Genomic DNA, 19687 nt, shown 5'->3' with positions numbered 1-19687 from the left:
TCTCCTTCCCTCAAAATACTTGCAAAAATAGTACATTATTGCCTATGCATGGGGTTTTGGACCATACATCAGTATGGCTCTGGCTTTTTGAGCACAGAGGGGAGAAAAGATGATAAATCAATATAAGTTCATTCTAAGTAACTGATTAAGACAAAGGCTCCGTTCTGTTTCCGTTGCAGCTAACAGCAAAACTCTCGTGACTTTGAATAGCTTCCTCTTACTGTTTGGATTGTGGAAATGCCCAGAAATCCCAGCCAGCGTTTTCGTTTTGTTGTGCAGAAATACACAGAAGTAACATAATCTTCTTCGTGGAAAGCTATGGTTCCGGGCCTTAATTTTTTTATAGACTTCTACTTAATATTTTTATATTTCTTATCATGTAGTAGGAGGTTTGCCCTCCTCCCTCCCCCCCATGGAAAGAGTTATCATGTCCATGAGTGGCATATTTGGGATTTTGTGTTTAACTATTTCAAACCTTCATCCAAATACAAGATAACAATGATTTTTTTTTTTCACTTGTATCAAATACAAATTCTTACATTGGTGCCAGTCTTGGGAAGCTGCCAATGAACTGTTGCTAAGTTCAACATCCATTAATGATGACTGTTAAAATGGGTGAGGAACTTACACCTTTTCTTCCAGTTAGGAAAATGTTTGAGTAGAACCGAACTAGGTAATTCCATGCATATGCTTATCAGTCAACGCTTTCTGAACAAATTACATCACTATTTAACTTTTTTTTTTTTTACCTTATTCTTTCATATTTTTGTATTCACAAGAAAAGAGCGAGGCATCTAAAATATGCTTGAAATTTATAATTAAAAATACAGATCTTTAAACAAGGAATGAAAATAGTGCAGACTTCTGAATTATAAATAAGGAAATCTTTTTTCTGTTTCTAACTTGGATTTTCTCTGAATAATCTGCTTCCTTCCTCTCTCCCTATTCATCCTGTCCACTTGAAAAATCTTGGAAGTAGTATGTATTTTAGTAGGATACAGCATAGTGACTCCTCCATGTTCGAAGGATACTTGGAGCTCCTCATATGATGTCTTTGCATCAGTAGAAAGTGTTAAATATTTTTAGGCTGATTGAATCTTTTACATATGGCAAAAAATACAGTAATCCAGTGATGGTTTCCACCGGTACATGGAAACCAAAAGATTTTGTAGCTGTACACGTGCACATACTGCTACAGACATCAGGTACTTCTGGAGTAGGTGGTGGTGGTGTATTCAGGGAAAAAGAGAAATAAATGGAGCTTATACTTCTAACCCGGTGATACTAACTTTTCTTATACACTCAGTAGATAAATTTGTACTTTTTGTTTTTCTTTTTTTCTAACCTGTAATAACATCTATCCAATGGAATAAGTGAGATAGATATATATAGGTATCTATGACACACATATAGATGGGGGGTGTGTGTGTGTGTGTCTCACATCACAGCCAGGGAAAAATTTACTCAAGGAGACAAACTTGCTTTAAAGGAAGTGGCACATAAAAGAGGAACTTTATGGGTCCGAAGTTGTCTGTCTTGGTAGAATGAAGAAATTATTGAAACTGCAGCACCCCACCTTCCTTAAGCACAACTCCATTTATGTGAGGAAGGATCACCAGTAGTAGACCCATGTAAGGGAGAGTGACCATAGAGACTGAATTATTTCTCAGTTCCTTTACCCATTACCCAGCAAATAAATTTTCATCAATATGTCAAAATCAAAATTCTTTAAGAGGAAAAACATGCAATAGATTCAACCTTTAAATGTTGGGGGGGGTGGGATTTTTTTGATTGTTTGTTTGTTTTGTAGCAAGCAGCATTCATAGAAAAATATTCAAAGTGGGGGGGAAAAATAATTGAGGGACCATGATGGGACTGGCACAGATCTTTCCTGAACTAGTAGAAGATGCAGACCAAATCACTTGTCATTGGAGTGCTAATATCTTTAGAATCACATTGAAGTTCATCTGATCTGTAAGTCTGGCATTGCATCCATTGAAATCACAGAGATTCATGTTCTACAGTCCGGAACTTCTGCAACCACACCTAACTTTCATGAGTGGTTTATTTTCATACTTTATGTTTAAAGTATGAAAATACTTTATAGTTTAAATATTTTTGGGTAAAACAGGCATGGTAAACCTGTGGTTGATTATAATACTTGACATTTAATGAGTGAATTTGATCTATTCATCCGAGGGATATCAAAGACATAACCCTTACTTTCCTATAAGGAAACTGAGGCACAGAGAGAGAAGTGACTCTCAGAAGCCCAAGTTCCCAATGATATGTTGGTGATGGATTTAGGAGTACAGAACAGGTTGCATATACCTGCTACATACACATTGTAGCCTCGTAAAGCACATGCATTTTATGATGCCTTCACAAACTAGTAAAACCTTGTTCCAGCTGTTTCCTCAAGAGCTTTGTGACACTCTTTCATTTAGTGGCAACGCTTCATTCATCAAATGTCTATAAACCTTATGGTCACCTATATGAGGATTGGAAGACCTGTTTGTCTTTCCAGTACACAAATAACTTCTTGCATGTTGACTCCTGTATTTGTAAGTATAACAGCAGAATTACCTGAAATCAGCTGGAATTGCTCTTGCATAGCAATTTGTTGCACTTGAGGCCACGGGGAGGAAAACTAGCATCCCATGTTGTACATCCTCTGCAGCAGCATAAAGCCGAGAGAGAAAAACCGAGGTGTAGTGGAAAATAGTGAAGCGCCATTTTCATTGGGCTTATACCTAAAGAATTGTACCAAGAAGCAGCATATACTGCTGGAATAGAAGAAACTGTTTCTGGATGTTAACTCTGGGTAGTATACTGCAATGGTAACTTAGACAGTAATGTGATACCCTATCCGCACAGGTAGGAACGTAGAGCAACAGTCTCCTAACAACTGAAAATTAATACACCAATCTCTTAAAAAGTCATTATTCATACAAAAGAGGCAAAAAAAAAAAAAATAGTTCAAGTGAAATAATGTATCCTACTGTGCATCTGGCTGTAACAAGGGCTAGGAATAAGGTTTTCTATTAACAGCTATTAAAATAATCGATTGTTGATTGTGGTCGTGGTTTTTCTTTTCCTGTAGTCTTAGCTGAACACCCATGTCCCGAGGGCTCAGAGCAGGGGCTGAGGCTGTGGCTGCTGGGGTTGCGTGCAAGCCTGATAAACGCTGGGGACCTAGTACGGGGCTCACTGAAGTTCTCAGGATGGCTCCAGAAGGACTTGGATGGGGCGTTCGTGAGCTAGCGGCTCGACTTCTCAGCAGAAATTTAGTAGCGAAACATTATGGTGAAGCCTCCTAAGTAGTAAAATTGCTCTAATGTAATGAACTGTACCATCGTATCCAATAGTACAGTGCAAAAAATTGCCCTAAGTAAAAGTACTCTTGTTGAAATGAGTGAATAGAGAAAATAAGGGACACAACTAAACTCTGGGTAGCGTATTTTAAGAATAGTATTAGTCAGTTAGGAAAAACTGGTTTGATATCAGAGTCAGTAACATCAGTCTCCCTGAGGTTTCTTTTAATTCTCCTGTAACTGAAATGAGAACTGGCTTCAGTCTAAGGGAACTTCAAGAACACGTCCAGTAACGATGCTTTACGTACGCCTTGTCTTGTGCTGGCGGACACAGACACGAACATACTCAACGCCGGGCTGCAAATCTTCAGCCAAATGAGAGGCACGCTTAGCCATCTCACGGGAGAAGGCAAACGGGGGCGCAGCGGTGTCTGCAAGGGAAGCAGTTCCCCAGCGTCAGCTTCTCCGTGCCTTCCCCCCCAGCAGCCCACTCGGAGGACGCGCTCCAGCTCGGCAGCCTGGCCCGCGGTCCGGCCACACCTGGCTGCGCACCAGCTCCCTCTCCCCTGCCCGCTCCTGTCTGTGCGAGAAGGCAATGCCAGGTGGCTACGTCTGTCCTCTTTTCTCGTCTGGTTTTGGTCGGAGCTGCCATCTGACCAGAGGGCTAACACAGGGAAGGCTGGTCCCTTCCATGACCTATTCAGGGCTATGATTGTCTAGCCCAAAATTGAAAAGACAGTACTCTGCAGTGGGTCTCCCTGTTTTGGTGAAAACGGTTGAAACTCTGCCATCCAACTACGGAGCAGATTAAATGACTGGCACTATTTGGAAGCATCTTTTATTTTCTGTTTCGTTAGCTACAAGTAGGTATATACAGATTTGGGGACTATCCTTTATATTCCTTCCTGAATCTTCTAAGAAGACAAAAACAAGACCAAAAGTTATCCTTCCTTTACCAAACTTATTAAAAAAAAAACCCAACAAACCAACAAACCCCAAAATTACATTACAAAATTAATTACATTATTTATTTTAAAATTAATTACATTATTTATTTTAAAAATTAATTAAAAATTAATCACATTACAAAATTAGATTACATATCTTTATAGAGATTCAGATAAATTGGTACATATTGTCTTAGATATGACAAGGTTTCTAAAGCTTTATAAACTTGATGTTTGTAAGCTATTAATGAACTGTGATTCAGTAATGCAATGGAAATAGCATAGCTAAAAAGGAAATAAACAACTTGCCTCCTTGGCAGAATTGTCATTAGCCCGCGTGTAGGAAAAGCCTGTGTAGCTGGCTGCCTTTACTGCAATTACTGGTGTACTTTCTTCCCAGGATATCCCGTTGTTTGCCACACTCCCTCAGCAATCTTCTTTGTAGGGCTTTTGGATGCAGGAACTTTATCTGACGAAATGTTTTGTACAGGACTTAACAAATTTACCTTCTTACCCTGAACAATGCGACTATGCTATAAATACCTCATGAGAACACATCTCTGGTAGCGTAAATCTGGAGCGGTTACCCTAACTTTTGTAGAAATTGCTCTGCATTGACACTGGGGCAACTCGGTTGGGCCTGACGGCAGCAGGTCTCTTGCCCTGCCTTTTGTGGCACAAGAGAAGGACCTGGTATTTTGGGACTTACTTCTGCAAAAAGTTGAGCACCTGTAATCTTGCTAACATCAGCAGGAGAGGCGAGCACGCAGCCTGGGGCAGCAGCAAGCCCCACTAATTTCTGCACTGCCCAGCAATTGACTTCAAGAGTTTCAAAATTGTCATTAAAATTCAATTTAGACGTCCGCCCATGGAAGAACATCCGTCGTGTAACTTCTCCCCCTCTCCCCGGGGGTGGTACTGGGAGACTAGCTCATGAGGAGGATGGGAAGGTTGCAGCCCTAATGGCGACTGAAAAGATGGAGGCAAGAAAATGAGCTTACCTTGCTGCCCTAAAGTTAAGCAGTAATCCACATGGCTCCAACGCCGAAATATGTAATAACGTGGTTGTAGGATTTAATTGCTAAAGATTTCGCATTGGTTTTGCTTCTGTCTTGGCTATATAAATTGCCATTGCTGTATAATATGACCAAAATATCATGGAAAAAATGCAATTTCTCCATTTTTCATTAGAAATTGAAGATCGGATCCCCAGCAAGTATAAATTGGTATGACCCCACTGATTTCATGAGAGCTATGTCAGCTTTCACTGGCTGCATCTCTGGTTTCTGGCTCTGACCAGCCAATTGCTGAATAAGACTTCACCATGCCATGACATTCATATACAGTAATGGAATTCAGGGTTCTGACTAGGCTTAAGCAGTTAAATAGAAGTAAATGCATTGCTCTGTGGAATAAGATCTTTTCACTTTTTTCATCATTTTCCATCATGAACAATTAGATTAAAATTGGTGTCCTCTCCTTCCCACTGGCCTCTTGGCCACCTGCTAGAGGCCCACAGGTATAAGAGGAAGGATGGGTTCAGTATCAGCACATTTCACTTAGGACTTTAGAAACGAGCATCTTTAATGCACACCAAATGAGCTAAATTACAGGGGAGTGTTTCCAGCCAGCATTCCAGGGCTGTGAATGCAGCCCGGGAACCCATGGTCCAACAGGCTTTGTCACCTTGACTGATGCTAAGAAAGGCCTTCCTACAAGCTTGTGTACACCATTTTCTACCTATATCTATCACATCTTTGCAAGTACAGCTTTTTGTGTGTGCCTGGGGATGTACTGACGCATTTTGAAAAATCAGAAGACTCACCGAACTTTTAAAGCTGGATACTGTCTATGTGCTTCAAGCAGGGTCTAGATGGAGTTGAGGTAGTTGAGGCCCTTCAGTCCCAAATTGTTTAAGATCCGATATTGACCTATTTATCTTTTGACTTAACATGCCAGGTGAAGTTCTGCAACCTCGGGGAAGACTTAATCCGTACAAACAGTGTTGGGTTTCCATAATGGAGTGTCACAGGTGCTTTCTTCTCAACTGCAGTAGTATCAGTTCCTCTGTCTTTATATAAAACATAGCAGTTAAGAGAATTCAAGTTCAGGGATGAAGGGTTTCATATTTCCTCTTCTTCCAGTCTATAAACTATTCTATGCGTAGGCTTCTTCCGCTCTTCCTTTTGAAACTCCACCATCAGCCTTTAAGGTTATTCAGGCCAGAGAAAAGGAGCAGCAGGGAGCATGACTGTAGCCTTCTATAAGAACATTGAATTATGTGGGGTAATGCTGGATCTCTGGCTTCCAGGACTCCTTTAGCACTTACACATTAAGAATAAAATACATTAATGGGCTTTTGAGAATTCTTGAGATATGACCTGAATCATAGATAGAGCCTATCTGCCATTAAACATAATACCTTCTTGGCAGCCATTCCTCTTCTGCAACCTTTGGCTTTGAGATCTGTTTTGGAGAGGCAAGAGGCATTCTGGAAATCTTGTAGTCAGCACCTGTATAGCCAGGAATCAGGCCCATCACGTCCCGTTTTGCACCGGTACTTTCCCCAGTATGTCACATGTACTTTGCACGCACAGCATGGCCGGTTGAGTGCAGACTGTTAATTGCTGGCTATTTTGATATTTGTGTAGTGTGTGAAAAGGGAAAGGGCTTAAATTCTGTTTGTATTTTAAATAACTGTCTCGGCAGTTACACAATCCACAGTGTTTATATTATCATGGAATGCAGTATTTGTGACCGACATTAAAATGAGAGGAGCAGATATCAGATATGACCGAGCAGGTTCTAGAGTTGGTGAGGACTGGGTCAGCCTTGCACCGCAGCCGGCTGTCAAGGGCGTCAGGAAAGGGGCCACTGAGCACTGTATGGTTTGTCTGCTACATATATGCAATATTATATTACTACTTGCTGATGGCAGTTTGGCAACTTTGGTCTCTGTCGAGCAAACCAAATTCTGATCCCTTTACTGCTTCACAGAGTTAGTTCAAATTCCTCTGACACCAGGCTCGATTCTTGTTAGAAGCCAGGTTGCAGAAGCTAAGAGGTCAGCGTGCTTATTCTGAGCAGACTTGGATCTCATATTAGGTGAGGGCCCCACCCCAAATCCTGATCTCTGACAAATTAACTTTTTAACATCGCATTACCACTAGCGTACAAGCCAAATGTCTACGTAGGTATTTATGTTCCAACAGCCAAATGGAAGCTCATTTTTTTCTTCTGATTTATGTTAGGTTTTACAAACATGAGTAACCCATGTGGGATATCTTTCCCACAGAGTAAAACCAATGTAAATTCACATGACTCAGGGATTTGTTTCAATGCTCATGTATAAACTCTCATTAGAAATTATTATGCTTGAAGATCAAAAGAAAAGTACACTTGCTTGTATTAATGTTTAATGCATAATTCACATTGTTAGAACAAAAAACAAAACACTCGGTGGCTGCTATGACAAATCTTAAACATTGGCGCTACTAACCAGTTCTCATAGAGGATCCTTCATTTCATTGCATCGGCGTGCGCCGAGATTTCCTCTTGCGCGTGTTGTGCCATCGTCTCAGAGATTTAAAGACACCTTCCTCACTGGATGAGTAATTCCCTGTAATGACAGGAGAGGGGGAGAGCCCGGATACCCTACCACTGCTGGTGGCTCCAACGCTCAGAGACCTCTCGGTGGAAGCAGAGTGTAAAATAATCTAATCCAATTGTTTATACAAGTGGGATTTCAGATCACACATGCTCCTGTATGGTCCAAAACCCTCCTTGCCTTCCATCTTAGTCTAGTTTGAGCCTTACTATCAACACCAGGCCCACGGTCAAAGTTACCCAGCACAACAGAATTCAAGAAGAACTTGATTTCTTGTTTTATTGGTGTTTTACCTTCTTTATTCAACACTTCTTTTGTTACCAGAAAGCTTCCTACTTAAATAAGCATGCTCGGTGTGAGGGAGGCATACGCTGAAATCCATTCGCTGTATCCTCAACCAAGACCAGCACAGGAGAGCAAAGCCATGCTCGTAATCGCAAATCGAGCTGAGGAACCAGAATCCTATGTGTGGCATCATTTGCGGCCACTTACACAGAGCAGTGGGGCTACTTCATCTGCGTAAGGGAAGACCCCTAGGTACCCTCTGCCTTCCCACATTACAGCCTTTCACACAAAGTAGGAGTTGGGTTTTTTTATTTTCATAGCTCGTATGGGCTTTTCCTGTGTCAATGTTTAAAAGGTCAGCAATTTGTACCATCTATCTGTTATATTTATGCTTCTTTCAAAAAACCGTCTGTTTAACTAGCTGAGCTTACATAATTTCTTTCTCATTTTTGGTTTGGTTTTTTTCCCCCTAAAAAAACCCCAACAAACAACCTTGCCTTTAAAGTTTAGGAGTCTTAATTCACGTCAAATAGTCACCTCTCTTCCCAGGGAGGTCTGTGGCACAGAATGAGACCAAATGACATTTGACAAACTTTCTGCTTGGCACAAAGTCGCAAAAAAGTTTGGATGTTCTCATTATCATTTTGGTAACCTTCCTGTACGCCAGTAGTGATAGGATACACCTGATTCAGAGCAGAGTAGCTGCCCGAGTTTCAGGTAGGTTCTTCCTGATTCAGATCCCTGTAAGCAAACTATAAATTAGCTCTCTATTCTTAAGGTGCCTTCTGAAGGCCCTGTTGTTCTGCAAACCCTTCTGTGCAAGTCTGAGAGGTTCCTCATTCAGGAACTAGTATTGTTGAATTAGAATGGGTGCTATTGCTTTGAATGGTATGCGGTCAAAGTGCAAATGGACGTGGGTGTTTAGGAGGACAGAGCAGAGCTTTGGTTTTCGTTTTCCTTTTGTCTGTAACAACCTGCTCAAAATATTTACAATCGAGAAGCTGACACTTTCTCCAGTAAAGAACCTACTGTCCACTTTAAGGCAGTTAAGAAAGTACTCGGAGCATATACTGGTTAAATTGTTTATTTTTAGTGGAGTGCACATGGCATCGCTATCCTGGAATTGATCATAAATACATAGCTGTTGTGGGGTTTTTGTTGAGAAAGGGAAACCTGTAATGAATTAAATATGCTTCACAAGGAAAGAAGTAGGTCAAACGTTGGGCTACGTTAACCTCGTCTTATACAGAACGACTAAATTCTGTTGTTTTCACCTGTGGGACTTTGGACTTGTCTACACAAAACATTATTCCGAAACGCTTATTAGGTACACTGCAGTTAATTACTCTTGACTAAAGCCATGTGTAGACAAATCTTATGCCAGCATAAGAATTCCCTTTCTTGAATTATCTTAATCCACTTTGAAAGTGGATTAAGTGAAACCAGGAAACAACTCGGTCATTCCAGAATGAACGAGCTATCTGAACACAGTTCTGCTTTACATTCACATCTGACCTTATTCCAGCATTAATTCTCCTGGGCTGAGAGGCTCTTAGGATATATCTACATAGCAAATGAACGTGTGATTATAGACATACCAACCTCTCCTTTACTCTCACTGGCATGAGTAACAGCAGTAATGAAAGATGGTAGCAGAAACTTCAGTACAGCCTATTAACTGGAGCATATATGCAGTTGGTTGTGAACAGCCTCTGCTGAAATCCACCTCATCACACCCTCGCTTCGGCTACAACTCACGTCCCTTAGACTAATACCGGGGTTGGGAATGCCTCCCTGCATCTCTGGTGTGTACGCACACCAAAAATTGCATATGCGATAGGACTGCGCAGCTGAGCTATATGGAAAACAGGTGAATTTAACTTCAGAGGTTAATCACATTGGAGAAGAAGCATGGCTCACACATTTTTAATATACACACCTTTGACAACCAAATAAAGTGTCAGCTGTGCGACTGCGGAGGCCAAATTAAATATGCTGTAGACAAACACAACTCGGTTGATTTCACTAGGGCTGAATTTGGCTCCATAGGTGAGTTCTTGCTTATTTGACTTCTACTTGTTTTGTTGCCTATCTGCTCATTTATTTTAATGAAATTAATGCATTTTAATGCTCCTTTAAGTGCATTCCAAAAATAGCAATTTGATTAACTAATTCACTTTTAAAAGTGGAACAATCACAACTAAAAATCTCCCTCTTAGCTGAGGTATGGAATAATTGCAAGTAGCATCTTGGGTAGCAATGCCATACCCTTCATCCTTTTAAACAAATTTCCCACATCAATCAGAAGAGCCTCACTTAAAAATGAATGGCGAAATATAGACAACAATCAAGCCGTACCCAATGCTTTTCAAGTCTACCAAAAAAAATTATCAGTAATGTACTCTGCACTTTGCTGAGACAGTATACTTAAGACAGGCAAGAATTTAGTCTAAAAGCAGTTCAAAACAATTCCAGAACAGAAACAGAAACTTGTCTTTCTAGCCAAGCCAGAAAGCGTCTTGAGTAGCTTGGGTTTAAAAAAAAAAAAAAAAAACAAAAAAAAAAACCCAAAACGCTTTCATTTTCAGGCTCTTTAAAATGATGCTTGGACTGTACTATATTCCGAGAAGGATTTCTTTTTCCCCCCAACCCTTTTTCCAGTTGCAACAGACGATCTCACCATTTAAAATAAGGTGCTGTTGGAGAGCAGAGTCCAGCCACAGAAAAGGTGTACACTAACTTCTCCCTGACTTTATCTCCTCAAAAAAACTGGAACAGCAAAACCTGATTAGTAACAATATTAAGCAAAGGCAATTTTCCCTTTTATTGTATTTAAATGAGGAAAATGAAAGTGTTAATGCTAATATTAAGGCTGAACAGAGGCAGCTGCAAAAAAATAATTTCGTTTCAGCCCTGCTACGTGTGTCCCTTTGTGAACTCCACCGCGCTAGTTACGTGCGTATCGGCAATGTTGTAACTTGTTATTAAAACAGGCGGTGCAAAACGCAGCATGGAACAGGTAAACTTGACTTTGGGCGCTGCTGGGACACTCTGTGGTCATCGTGCAGGTGTTGTGGTGTTTCAGCAGTTTGGGATATTAACAGTGTGTGTGTAACAACTGATCTTTAGCTGAAGAGGCACTTAAATCTGCGCTACCATGGATAGTTTCTTTTTAAGTGAGGCCCAGTTCTGGAAATACTTCTGCACGCGAGTTAAATCCAGCATGTAAAAGGTTCCCTGAATTCAGCGGGACCATTCACGTCGACTTACAGGATCTGCCTTTGAAAAGTCCAAAAATGAAGGGAAGAAAATGCAGGTGCCTTGCCAGCCCCTACCATTACTCAGACCCCCGCTCACGGCGTGCACGGCGGTCACACTGACTTCGGTGGTGACTGCAGGCCTAAGCTCGCTCCCTGTTTTAACGTAAAACGCCCTGCTTTCAGAAATAGATGCTCCGCAACCCTAGCAGCAGAGGTAGGGAGAGACGGTTTAAACACCCGCGATTAAGCCCTGCCAGGGTCTGCGCCAGTCTCTTGCCTTCCTTAGCAGCGACGCCATTGTGCTAGCGAATATCCCCACTACCGCCGTGCCTCCTCCGGCCCCGCGCTGCGCAGCCCACGGGGAGCACGGGTGCACCCCAAATTCCGCCCGCTGCCACACGAGTCTGTGCGTCGGGGGGCTCCCCCCCTGGCCCCCCAGCCCTCCCCCGCAGGGCCTTGGAGGAGATTGGGGGGGGGCGCGGCGCCGGGCCTGCACGGCAGCAGCGGTGCGGCGGCTGCACCGCCAGCAGCGTTACTCCTCGCCTACCTCCCTCTCGCGTTTCGGGTGCTTTTTTTTCCCCGCTTTTTTTTATTTTAATCTTTTTTTGGTGCTGTGTGCGCGCCCGTCCCCCCCCCCCCCCCGCCGGCCCGCGGTGGCTCGGCAAATGGCCCGGGGGCGGCTGGCGGCGTGTGCGTGCCCGTGTGTATCCCCGCGTCCCCGGGGCGAGGTGTCCCGTCCGCCGCCGGAGGACTCGGCCGCCCGCATCCGGGCTGCCGGGGGGTGGCACCCCCTCCCCGCCCCCCGTTTTCGGTAGTTTTTTTGTTTGTTTGGTTGGTTGGTTGGTTTTTTTTGTTTGTTTGTTTTTTTTCCAGGTGGGACTTGGCGGTGACCGGCGAGGCTCGCCTGGCACTGAATGTCACCCTGAAGGTAAAATGAAAGACAAAAAGATGAACGCATGCCTGCTCCCCTCGGCCGCGCCGCCCCGCGCCGCCGCTCCCCCGCGCCCGCCGGCGAGCGGCCGCCACCATCGCGGGGCGGCAGCCCCCGCCGCGCCCCGGATTTCCTGTCCCGGCTTTTTATTATTTCGCTTAAAAAAAAAAAAAAACCACCGCATGCGAAAGAAACGTGCACGTACCCGGTAACGAGCCCAGGAAAAACCCGGCCGCTTCCCCCTTCTCCTGCCAAGTTATCATTGAGAAAACAGACAGGCGGCGTGACGTCCCGGGTCAGGCCGAGTGCGGACCGGCGCTACCAAGGCGGCAGGGAGGCCCGGGGACGCCGCCGGGGCCGGGGCCGCGGGGCCCGGGGACGCCGCCGCCCGCCCGCCGCCGCCGGCCGCCCTCCGGGCCGCGCCCGCCGCCGCCGCCGCCCCCCGCGCCCCCCGCCCCGCCGCCGCGGCGCCGCGCGGCCTGCCGCCCGCCGGCGGCTCCCCCCTCGCCGGCGGAGGTCGCGGGAGCCCAGTTAAAGGAGGCGTGTGTAAAGATTTTGCAATGTCCCTGCATGGTGTTGTAGACTTTCCTAGCAAAGAAACCGGCTTCGGCTTCTTTAAAATCCCCGACGACTCACCTGATTAACCTGCCTGCGGTTCTGAGCTGACCAGGTAAAGCGAGCCCCCCCCTCCCCACCCCGCACCTCTGCCAGCTGACATTGCATCGGGGGCATGTTTTTGCGTGGAGACGAGCCGCTGCCAGAAGCGCTACCCCCCCCCCCTTCCACCTTCAGACCTTGCCAATTGCACTTGCTCAGAGTCATTTCCCCCCCCCCCCCAAAAAAAAAAAAAAATCAGCTTCGTAAAAAGCCGCACAACAGCACCGGCCACCCGGGGTTTAGTGGTTCTCGTCTCTCGGACAATTATTTAAAATTATTGGGCCGGGGGGGGGGGGAATGATCTTTTTTCTGCTGACAGATCCTACCCCAGCAGGTTTTGTCCCCCCCCCCCCCTTGCCCAGGGTCAGGAGTGCCGGGGAAAGTGACGAGGCTTTAGCCAGCAAGAGTTTGGGGCCGGGGTCCCGGGGTGGCTCTGGCGGTTGCGAGCCGGGAAGGGCGACCGGACTCTCAAAGCCGGTGCCGGGGCGCATGTGATTGTCGCGACTGCTGCCCGTGTCGCCCTGCCGCCCGCGGGCTGCCCTTTCGGGAGCCCCGAAGCGTCCCGGCTGCGGCGCGGCCCGGGCAGCGGCGGGGCGAGGCCGGCGGGGGTGGTGGTGGTGGGGAGGCGGACAAGGACCCGTCCTCGCCCCCGTCCCTCCCCCGCCGCCCTCTCCTTCCTGAACCACTTCTGCGAGCGGTTGGCGGGAGCCGAGCAGGCCCGGAGGGAGCCCTGCGCGCCGGGCGGGGGGCACTGCTGCTGCCGCCGGGTGCCTCGTTCCGGCTGTCCCCGGCCGGCTGGAGCGGCGGCGTGGCCGTGACACGCGGGACGCACTTTGCGCCGCTTGTGCCCCAGCTCAGGACCCGCGGGCGGGCGCGGAGGGACGGGCGCGCACAAAGGCGGCGGGGCCGCTGGCCCCCGGAGGCGGGAGGGGCGGCGGAAAGTGTGGGAAGTCAACGCACCGCTCGCTCCTCCCGGTTCGTCCCCCCCCAGCTGCGGCCGTGAGGGGTTTGGAGAAGGGGTTGCGTGTGGGGCTCTGAATGTGACCCGGCCGCGAGGAATTTTTGGTTGGTTTCCCCCCCCTTTTAAAAATTTTTTATTTTCCCCTGGGCATTAATGCTGTGAAGGAGCGAGTGGTGTGGAGGTACATTTTGAAGTGCTGCAGGGGAAGCGCTCCCAGTACTTGGTCTAGTTCGTATGTTTCTCGTGATGGCAAAGACGAGAGGGCTGCGTGGAGGAGATGACTAAATAATGGGGGAGGCAAGTGAAAATGAGTAGAATATAAAGGGCAGGAAAATTAAGGTGAACGGTAGTGTGGGAAGGCAGGTGCTGAGCAGCTTGGGTTTCTCTCCTGTAATCCTCCCCCCCCCAGTATCCCCCCCCCCCCCCCCCCAGTCCTGTCTTTTCATACTATTAAGGAGACTCTAACAGCAAACATAACCCAACAGAAAAACAGATGACCTCCCCCCCGCCCCTTCAACCTATCTTCATTTGTGGCTGGGAGGGAAATCTGAATGCCCTTTATATAAAACCACCAAAGTTTTAAGCATTTATTAGCCACCCTGTCTGAAATACAAAGTGTAAAACTTGCCTGATACATTCCTGTTACTCCCCTGTTTTATTTCAGAGGACGAAATGTTCTGGTGTGGCATACCTACCCTCACTTTCAGAATGGGAGTAGTTTACAATATAACCTACATTAGATTATACACGGTGCGTGCGTTGCATTTCCACTGAAAATAGCCAAAGACTTAGAATGACGAAGCGACTCTGTGGTTATGATCTTCCTTGTCTTGAGAGCATCAAGGTAGCCGTGGTTCTGCGTGCTGGGGAGGGGGGGTCTGCGGTGTGAGGGGTTTCGTGTCTGTGTCTGTATGGGAACCTGGCAGGTCTCCTTCTAGAGGACTTCACAGTTTAAAATGTGCCAGGGGCAGGAGAAGGTAAACATGACATTCAGCGTGCTCATTATCAAAATAAGGAAAACAAATCGATTGCGTTAACTGTGTGTGCAGTATCAGAGTTATTCCACAGTATTTTGTCAGAAATTAAAAGGTTACCACTAGAGTACTATATCCCTATCTCGAGCCTGGCACCACTTATTACTGCAACGGTATTTCAATATTAAGTGATCTTAGAGATATTTCATCTTTCATTTTGAATCCTGAATTTGAATCAGCATTAGGATGTCAGGCCTGCGAGATAAGGTATAACAAACTAAGTAGACAGCTGAAGGGCTCCTGGTGAAGGTGTTGCTGAGAAGGATATCTTGGGCCGTTCGCAGTAACCTTGTTTACAGGGACATTTCAATTGCAACCTGAATTTCAGCGAGAGGCTGCCTGGACTAATGCCTGCGTGTCTGAAACCCATCACGAGTGTCTTTTGCACTCTAAACCTTCTCTCAGCCTTCCTTGCATACTCGCAAAAACTTTTCTGGAAGGTTAGGATGATTTTCTGATATGAAAATTAAGATGTTTTCCTGAGAGGAACGCTGCTCTTTGAACTCGTGTACATTAGCAGCAAAGTATTCATGAGGTTTGGTATTTTTTTTTGGTTCTCTGATGTGTCAGGATCAGTAGTTACACTAGTCTTTTTAACTTCACGTGTGTGGCTTTGATTTATTATATTTAAGTCTTGGCGGTTTCAAACGTATTTTGCAGCACATGAAGTCGGTTCGAGTCAGAATGTGAAAAGATGCATATTGTAACAAGGAACAGTTTTGTAGTGATCTGCTAATTTTTTGTTTTCTTTTCCTAAAGCTGTTCCAGGAAAATCACGTGCATTTAGCGAGTGGGTGCTAAATGCCAGCAGTCACACTGATGAAGAAAAATGCTGTTGGAATACTTTGGAATAATAAATAGGATACGTAATGGTCAACCACAAGATAAAAATTTTACACAGTGTTTTTATGGCTCTAAATTGGCTGCATTGTAAACCAAGCTTACTACTCTATTAAGTCATCAGAGTTTTCAATTATTTAAGATTTCTAGTCAAGCTTTCTAATATAGTCTTCATCGTCCATATCAGAAAATTATACATGAGGTTGTAATTCCTTGTTGTTGGTATGTGAGGGCTTTGTTGTGGATGGGGGTTTAATTTTGACTTATCAGGACAAATATTACAAAGCATGCACACAGAAAAATGATATGGAAATAGCCCCAGTCCTACGAAATGGGGATAGTTACAGCACTGAAATGTACCTAATACAATTTGAGATCCACTCACTAAGAAACCTTGACAGTATCTGCCTTGCAGGTACCGTGCATGTGGAAATACTATATCTCCATTTAAATGCAGATCTTCAGTTTTCTCCAGGGGGCAGTTGGCGAATCTTTTGATTGAACCACCGGTACTAGAAAAACTAACTGAAGGTTTACCCATGAACAAGAGACCCTTTCAAGTCTGCATTTTTGAAATAATAATTATAAAATTTCCTAATATTGCAATTTTATATTGATTTTGAATGCCTTTTCAAAAGTCACGCGAAAGGAATAGTGTCTTTTACTCAAGGTAGGCCAACGTTTGCACGCTTGTTTAGCAATCTTAAGAGAGAACTGTTACAAATAAGTTCTTTGTTTTTACATGGGTGTTGTGTTTGCATGTGAATTTCCTCAAATGGACAGAGCAGTCTTGCTTTGATTTTGACCTAGATTCCTCCTGATTATTCCTGTACAGCTAGTACCTGCTTATTTCCCACTGTGAAAATAGGAGAACAACTGTTGATGCTATCTAGCTGGGGCTGCATGGGCAATAGGCACGCACGTCCAGTGATCTCCCCTCCTCCTCCAAGGCTTCATTAGTAACGGATAAAAGAGCGCTGCAGTCCAAAGAGGGTGCCAGCCAATATTTTCTCTCCTGTGAATTTTTGTTCTTTGAGGATTTGATTCAAAGGAAGACAGGGAAAAAAAAATGTGGGTGGAATGAGTTAATTTGTTTCTGTTTCCAGATTTGGCACACAAATTTTGCACACTTGCACGGATGAACAGGGCAATGTTTTATTTGAAACAAGCCTCAGATCCAGCTTTCTCCATCTTTGCTTGAAACCCAGTGCCAGTAGGTGTCAGTCCTCCTTAGAGGGGCTTGTCCCATCCGGTCCAGATTTCTGTATTGTTTGCCAGCTGTCTAGTTTGTGGTGTAACCCAAGGCATTAAAAGCCCAGGAGGTAGGGAGCGGGAGCTCCCTGTTTGGGGTGAAGGCAGCACAAACTACCTGGTGCAGAGGAGACAAAAGATCCTGACCTTTTCTATGCTGGGTGCCATGCGCTGCACGCGTTCCCGGCCGCTCCGGTCTCCCCACCATGGGCAAGGGTGCTGCCCGGGGATGCTACCCTTGTCCCTGTGCCAGAGCCGTGAGGTTGTGGAGATATCATCCATATTATGCTCACCTCTTAATGGTGTATAACCCATCGGGCTCAATACCCTGGAGAAAACATGCACTTCAGCTTCTGCGTGGAGCTCAGGCAGGTCTGCAAAGTCCGATCTTACATGCACCAGCGTTAATGGCAGAGCTCCCATTCAGCTTAATTGATATTCCTATAAACATCTGCAGGTTTCTGTTTCTAGTGGAAGCTACAGCTGGGTGGACTTCTTAAGTGAATGTTTTGCATATTGAGGTTGAAAGGAAAGTCGAGCCTGATACATTATCATCTGTGTTGTTCTCTTGACATCACTTGGATTGCTACAAGCATGTATGACAAGGAGATTAGGTGCAAGATCTTCACACAAACATGCTTTTGTTAGCATCCTGATCAGTGGAGATGTTACTTCTCTGAAACCCTCGTTCTAAGTCAGGTCTAGGCAAGCACAAACCTGCGCATGCATATACAAGCTGAGCAGGGCCTATCCTTTATAATACAATTTTTTCCTTTAATCTCTGAGCAAGATCTCTTATTATAACTCAACCATTAGGGGAAAGAAAATGGAACTTTTCTCAAACAGCTTTTCTGTTGGGGAATCTAGTGGCAGTTGCTTTGAAGCATGTGTAATTGATTATCATACATTTATTTTAAAAAGGAGACATAACAAGGAATCTAACATGATGTTTTGGAATATATCTTCTCCCCACAATGTTCTTGAGGGAAATGTAAGGTTGCAGGCATCATTTCATGCCCTGTATGTTTTTGAACATAAATCAAAGAAATTGTTGGAGAGTTATAGATGTTCATAGCAACTGTAGCTATAATAAACACATGCAGTATATATTTTCCAAGCTGTTTTGTATGGGTGAAAAGCTGAAGCTGGCGTTTTGTATGAACAATTCAACTTAATCACTGAAAATTTATTTCCTAGTTAGGGTGGATTACCAGTGTAGCATGAAGTTGTACACCTTGGTTTAAGTTCATCTGGTTATGAAGCCTCGGTTAAAATTGGGAAAGAATTTAAATTGGATCTAGACACCTTGAATGAATTATTCCCAGCGTCAAATGTATTGTGATGCCTCCATGGCAATATTTACATCTATATTATCACCTATATTGGTTTCAAAGTATGCTGGATACTTTAGAGAGCAAATAAAAGACAACGGTATGAAAAACCAAACAATTTTAATTGTACACATAGCACAAAATGTGAGCATAGTAAATACAACAGGAAGGAGAATCCTGAACGATCAGGTAGTGCAGAGCTGCTGACGGGAACGACACCTAGCTTGGGCATACACATAGCTTAGGAAAATTTCTTGATGATTGTATTAGTTTTGGTTTAAAGTCTTAATAGATTAAAAGGGAGAAGTGACTTCTATGGAGGAATTTCAATGAGGAGAGCGTAGCTACTCGATGTGTGAGGATGAGGAAGGTGTTCCGTTCGTTGATGAGGATCCAAATGCATTAAAATGCTAAAAGAAAATCCAGTAGTCACAGTTAATATGTGTATGGGTAGACTGGGGATAGGACACATTCAGGATCTGTGCAGAGATCAGACAGGTCTACATGAACAGAGTTTTGGACTTAATATTTAAGCAAAATCCTAAGTGTCTGAATATAACAGGTAAGATGTGTTTCTTGGAGTCTGGCCTTCCAGGTGCTTTCAGGTGTAGCTCTCATTACTCTGTGTAATGTAAACTCTATTGGGTTCAGAGATTGATAATTAAAACCGATACTGCTTATTGAAAATTTTGAGACTAGCTAAAAGGTGTGACTTCTAAAAGTGTCAGTGTGTGTCTGCTGGACTTCGGTTTTACCGCGGTTACTTTTAATAATTCCTCTTTTATCACAGGAGCCAGAAATCTCTTTTTAAAAGAGCAAGCTGGTCTCTCATTACTTGACTCCTGGAAACAGGGTTTTAAAATGTACAACAAATATCCCAAGACTGATGCTAAAACTGAGAATGTGCTCTGGTTTACTTGTTTGTAGTATTAGCCTTAAATGACTTCCTCTTGATGATGTCTTTGAATTTTAAGACCCGCATGAATTAAACAAGAAGCTTTGTAAATTGTTACAACTGCTGGACGTCAGGAAGGCAGAGCATGGCCCATCTTGGGCACCAGTTCTAGCTGAGACTTCAGAGGACCAGGCAGTGGGTTGGTTTCCAAGGGCCGCCCTTTCCACTGGGGACGGGTGGAGGAGGGATGGAGACATACAGCTTCTGACATTGCCTGAGCTCGGGGTTGGTTGGCTTCCCCTTCTTCATTTCTCACCTAGCTCTTGCTCCCCAACCTCTCCAGACGTTTTTTGCAGCCTCTCCTTAGTAGCCAG

The 19687-nt window shown here is 44.6% G+C and overlaps 1 protein-coding gene and 1 long non-coding RNA gene across 12 annotated transcripts in view; one reads left to right on the top strand and one right to left on the bottom strand.

Annotated features, from left to right (window-relative positions):
* Positions 1-4422: 4422 nt before the first annotated feature.
* Positions 4423-12650, bottom strand: LOC142407213 (uncharacterized). 6 transcript variants are annotated; one of them, XR_012774840.1, is made up of 5 exons: positions 12550-12650; positions 7761-7880; positions 6684-6774; positions 6087-6585; positions 4423-5230 (listed from the first exon to the last, which is right to left on the bottom strand). It is a non-coding gene; the product is annotated as an uncharacterized LOC142407213 (long non-coding RNA). The 6 variants fall into 6 exon arrangements; XR_012774842.1 differs by having other exon boundaries at positions 6087-6332; XR_012774844.1 differs by adding an exon at positions 10834-10922 and having other exon boundaries at positions 6087-6774; positions 12550-12639.
* ESRRG (estrogen related receptor gamma) overlaps positions 12051-19687 on the top strand; it is a 392451-nt gene continuing 384814 nt past the window's right edge. For 4 of the 6 annotated variants that reach the window (XM_075496436.1, XM_075496437.1, XM_075496431.1 and 1 more), the window contains exon 1: positions 12869-13014. The gene's annotated coding sequence lies outside the window, so the exon portion shown is untranslated. Of the gene's footprint in view, positions 12342-12868; positions 13015-19687 lie in introns of those variants that run through there. The other 2 variants (XM_075496438.1, XM_075496435.1) reach the window with 2 other exon arrangements.

Source organism: Mycteria americana, chromosome 3 (genome assembly GCF_035582795.1).
Source record: "Mycteria americana isolate JAX WOST 10 ecotype Jacksonville Zoo and Gardens chromosome 3, USCA_MyAme_1.0, whole genome shotgun sequence".
Classification (NCBI taxonomy): Eukaryota; Metazoa; Chordata; class Aves; order Ciconiiformes; family Ciconiidae; genus Mycteria; species Mycteria americana.
This window is presented reverse-complemented; position numbering and strand designations above follow the sequence as displayed.